Below are 6000 nucleotides of genomic sequence, written 5' to 3' on the forward strand. Positions count from 1 at the left end.
ATTATACGTAAACAGTGATATATACACAAAAGGCTTGCGGAAAATTTCTTATACAATCTTGACTGTTTTGAACATAAGAAGGTTAATCCAAAAGTAATGTCAATTAACTTCGATGAAGTTGCTCTAGTTAGTCAACGTAAACAACAAAAGTTGTGTTGTTTTACGCCGCGTCGACTAATAGCAATTTCATCGATTAAACTATAAATGATGGAAGCTATATTTATTTCAAAGTATATAGACCTGAACATTTCAATTCAACATGATTTTATACTTTTAAAATGAAAGAAAAAGTTATCAAGCCCACATACCCCACGCTTCCCCAAAATTCAAAGTGCTGAAATTCCTGGAAAAAATAAAGGAATCAAAATTTCCCGGCAATATGCACATCTACACATTGTGTCCTAAATATCTGCAAAGTTTGACCAAATTCTTTGCAGTTGTTTATGAGTTGCACTGACTGTTCCTCTCTATGTTAAAGATATGGCCAAAAATCTAAGTTGAAAATTGTCGAAATTCTCAGAAAAATGAAGGAATCGGATGTTCCTGGTAATATGCACATCTACACACAGTGTACTAAATAACTGCAAAGTTTCACAAAATTCTGAGCAGCAGTTTATGAGGAGTTGCGCTGAAAAAAAACGTTCATTTCTATATTCAAGATATGGCCAAAAATCTATGCTGAAAAGTGCGGAAATTCCTGGAAAAGATAAAGGAATCGGAATTTCCTGGTAATATGCACATCTACACATGTCCTAAATATCTGCAAAGTTTGACAAAATTCTATGCAGCGGTTTATGAGGACTTTCGCTGACAAAAAAAAGGACTGACTGACTGACGGATCGACGGGTCAAACAGATTATACCTCACGCAACAAGTTGCGTGGGGTATAAATATCACATCATACATTATCACGGTGTAGTACCTAAACGGCTGCATTCGGAACAAAACCGCATTCAATGTTGCTATTCGAAAATTGTACGGCTGCTAGCAGAAATAAATATGTTGAAAACTCTTAGAACAAGTTGTAAAACAGTGAAATCATAAACCCAAATCAAGATAGTCTCTGAAACGTCCGGGAGCACGGAACAAGTAAGGTATTTCTATAGATGTTGTCATGTGTAATTTGCAGAATAGCCCTCTAATAATTTAGAATTAGTAAAATTTCCGAAGCCTGTACCAAATCTTAAGTCAATAAATACCCAGTTTTCATGCTTTTTTAAATCATCTATTATTCAGATTGTGGGTATTTTAGTATTTGAAGATGCGTTAATCTATAATAATTCTTAGAAATAATTTTAAAAAATTGAAAAGTGTATTTTAAAAGATATGTTTGGATAAAACACGATTTTTTAAAGTTACGGTTGCTATCAGCGTCTTAGCATATATTGCACCGGTTAATAACTGAAAACATCGCATCGACTGCTATTTGAAAATTTTCGTTATTAACAGAGATATGAAACAAACTTATGGCAGCATATGTCTAAAATATACATTTTAAATATCCCAAATTGCATGTGAAATAAAATGTCTATAATTATATGCAGTTGACTTTTACCAACTTAACTCAGGGGTGTAATTTCGTTTTTGAAAAGGGGGGAGGGGGGCAGAAAAATTCAAATCTATTTTTTAAAAAACCTGACATAGAAAAAAAAGGAAAATTGTCAAACTACTTTCAGTACAATTTTTTTTCTCACGCGCTACCGCCTATCCTTCTTTGACTATACTGCAATAAAAAAAGGGGGGGGGGGGGTTCAATGAAAATTTTCTATATAGTAAAAATGCTTGGAAGAAAGTCAACGGGCCTTTCAATGAACATTTTAGAAAGTAAAGGTTATGCCAGGAACAAAATGTGGAAGGGGGGATCTTTAAATCGATTGTATCGTATTTTTGCAAAGTAGAGCTGATACTCGAAAAGCATTGCTACACAAATCAAAAAGAAAGCTTTACGAAAGGACCCATAAATCAATTTGAAATAGCATTTGATATATTTTTACAATCATTTAAAATAATTTCTTTAAAACCTTTCTTAAGTTAGAATCTTTGGGGATTTTTGTAGCCTACATGTACACTTAAACATGTATAATATCTAGAAAAGTTAAAGTATAAGCTTTGTCAAATATTTCTAATTCTATATTTTTCCTTTTTGAAGTACGGTGATACATTGGTTCGTTGTACGACTGATAAACATGCAATATTCAAAACGTCGCCCCCCCCCCGCCCCCTCGCCTCATTAGGCTCTTAAGAGTTCTTTAAATTATATAGGTAAGAAAAGACAAGCCAGCCCCCCCCCCCCCCGCCACAAAGAAAGTGTTGTTTTTATATTGATGTTTTCCACTTCTTTTTACTGTCAAATTTCTTGTAAAATGACTTAATATATTTTCATTAAATTCATAATTGTTGGACTCTGGGAGTCTTTGACAATACTACAGCAAATATATTTTTTTTTAAATCACAGAGAATTCTCTTAACAAAAAGGGGGAAGATACCCCCCCCCCCCCTCCCTCCTTTACCTTCAACGTGCTTTACCCGATGTACATGTACTCATACAGTATATGAACGTCCTACGTTCACAAATCGTAATAAATCGATGTATGCTCATATGTACATGCAAGTAATATAAATACTAAAAAATTCCTAAACTGCCAAAATTTAACAGTTGAAGACTGCTTTAAAAATCTACCCTGTGAAAGAATACACCTTAAATTCTGTAAATATATTCTGCGTTCATAAGAAAAGCACAAATTTTGCAGTACTGTCTGAATTGGGAAGGTTCCCCCTGCATTATGATTTGTCAGGTTGTTGATTAAAAGTTGGTATAGATTTGAAAATTTGTCCATAGAATTTCCTTTACTTAAAGATGCATACGAATGTAGTAAAAAGCTTTTTGTGAATGGAAAGAACTCATGGTTTGCACTTATACAGAAATTAAGAAAATTACTGAATATTAAAGATGAAGTTATTTGTTATGGGAAATATAAATTTAAGTCATTTTGTCATAAAATTTTATTAGATTATTATGTGAAGAAATGGTATACAAGCCATAAAATTTATACTGATGGCAAATTATCCACATATGTGAAACTCAAACAAAATTGGGGTTATGAGAATTATTTATCAGTTGTCAAAAATTTTCATCACAGAAAATCTCTATGTAAATTAAGAATTTCCTGTCACAGATTACAAATGAATGGGAAGATTTACCAATATCGAGAAGAAAAGTATGTAATTCTAACAACATAGATGATGAAACTCATTTTTTAATAACATGCAAAAAAATCAAAAGAAAAGAAATATTTCAGTTAATTAATCATAAATTTCCACTATTTTCAGCTTTAGATGATGAACAAAAACTTTATTGGAATACAGAAGATAAGGAAACTCTTAATTTTGTGGGCAAATTTATAAATGATAACATGTTATAGTAGCATTAGTCTTTTACAGATACATGCATATTTGATGTATTCCTTTTAGACAGGATTATTGTTAAAATGATTATGTCAATTACTAATTGTATAATTGTTTTGCTATTCATTGGCTTATTATACCCCCCGCTTGAAAAGTGGGAGGGTATATAAACTGTTGTCTGTATCTCCAAGTCTGTCCGTCCGTCTGTTACGCTTTATCTCTTATCCGCAACTCCTCTTATACTACTGAGTGAAATTTAATGAAACTTTCACAGAATCTTTATTACATATTGCCATTGTGCACCTCCTATTTTACTTTTTTATTTGAGACGTATTTTAGGTTTCCCAGAGCAAAACATGGACATTGCCATTTTTTGTTTACCTATGACATCACATAATAGAAGCTTCTGGATAACATTGATAGGAGGAGTTATTCCTCTTTACACATTACCGTAAAACAATATAAAGCAACACATCGACATTATGGGAACAGTGAGCTCATTGCTCACAGTACCTCTAGTCTTTTCCTTATTATTATTACAATCTCATACTTGTCTGTTATGGGCTCTAAATTAGAAATAAAATGTTCTGTTCTGTTCTGTACGTTATTGTCCACGTTTTACTCTTATGTACATTGTGCACTTTACATGTACTTGAGTACTTATCGACGTTGAACAGCAAAACTCAATAACTTTATGTGAGATTTATTCATTTTTCAATTCATATCTTTTTTTTAAAATCAGTGTATGTTGCTAATTTGTAGGTTTATGTTTGGATTTTGTAGAATTGCGTAAATATTTGAGACAAATATATAATCTCTCGTGGTTTGTGAATCGATAATGATATATGATTTTTTAAAATTCCAAATCGTATTTAATCAATCTGACATAATAACATAGCCGGAATATAATAAATTAAATGGTCACATGATTTAATGACTAACACAAAACAGTTGTGTGTGTGCATGTGCCATAGGCGTCGGAAGCAAATTGAAAGTTGGGAGGGGGGGGGGGGGGCTACACCAATAAAAATAAAGATTTGCCCAAGTTTTCAGTGCCTATATTATGTCTGCATTTTTTCCCTCCCTCTGTTCCAAAGTCTATGTGTACAGGGTACATGTACATACAAACTCCACTATTTACATCATACATATAAATATACGATTAATTTGTCATTATATGATCGAAAGTAACATACACGACAAGTCAATCATCAAGAAAGAATATATATAGTTTTCTAAACTATAATTGCATAACATATGTAAATTGAGGATGTGATTTCATGAAATTTGAAAACTTAAACCTATTCCAATAGTAACCGGTGCCGTTGTCTAATAGTAGCCGTAACACAAGCTTCTCCTAATAAAAACCCATCAAAGCGGATAATGATATAAAATAACCAATAATATTAACAAATACACAACGAACTGTCGATTCATTTTTATCAAATATCTAAAACTTTCGACGCAATTTTAATATATTTCTTACGTGCATGTAAATGTGTCCAACGCTTTCGACAGTTTTCGTCTTATACATCAGCAATTCTTTAATTCATTAAAATTCTAAATATACATGTTAGTTTCAAAATGTATTTAACGTTCCGTCGGGGTGAAATACCACGCGGCTAAACTTTAATAATTGAATTATTGACCATTTTGTTGAGCCAGCGAAGAGAAATACTTACAATTTCGTCCATTTTTTTCCACTAGCAACCGCTCAATTTTCAGATAGCAGTAATGAACGCGCAATTTTTTCTGATAGCAACCGTTTAGGTACTACACCGTGATTATGGCACGCCAAATTCACAAAAATGAGCTAAACATAGTTTCACAGTTGATAAACTAGGTTTATCGGTTGTAAACTATAGTTTACGGACTGTAAACTACAGTTAACAAAGTTAATCTATATTTAACATCTGTAAAACCACAGTTAAAGCGATAATCTATGTTTCAGAACCGCCAACTATACTTAACACTGAAAACAATAATTGCAAAACATAGATTATCTGATAAATATAGTTTCATGACTTATAAACTATGGTTTACAACTCCTAACTAAAGTTAACGATCTGATAAATATAGTTTCATGATTTGTGAAACTATGATTAACAACTCTCAACTATAGTTCACGATTGTAAATTATAGTTTACAGACGTGAATCCATGTTTATCAACAAAATCTATTGTTAACGTTTTATTACAGACAGATAAACTTAAATTAGCCACCGTAAACTATAGCTAACAACTGTTAGATAAAGTTTTACAGATGAAAACTATATTTTACGAATTGTTAACTATAATTAACGGTTTGTAAACTATAGTTTAAAGTAGATAAACCTATCAACAGTGAAACTATGTTTAGCTCATTTTTGTGAATTTGGCGTGCCATATGTGATATGTATACAATGCACAAAGTGCGATTTGGCAGTTGCCGCAACTATTTGATAGAGATACGTATTTTAACAATAAATTTGTATTAAATATTTTTTTTAAAATATCATGATAATTATTTTAAACTTATTCAGATTGGATAGATATACAAAAATCGGATTGCGGATACACAAAATAATGTCTGTCGCAATAATCTCTGTAAAATGGT

This window comes from Saccostrea cucullata, unplaced genomic scaffold, assembly GCF_032062105.1.
Source record: "Saccostrea cucullata isolate Sc308-1 unplaced genomic scaffold, CSIRO_AGI_Scuc_v1 ctg907, whole genome shotgun sequence".
NCBI lineage: Eukaryota > Metazoa > Mollusca > Bivalvia > Ostreida > Ostreidae > Saccostrea > Saccostrea cuccullata.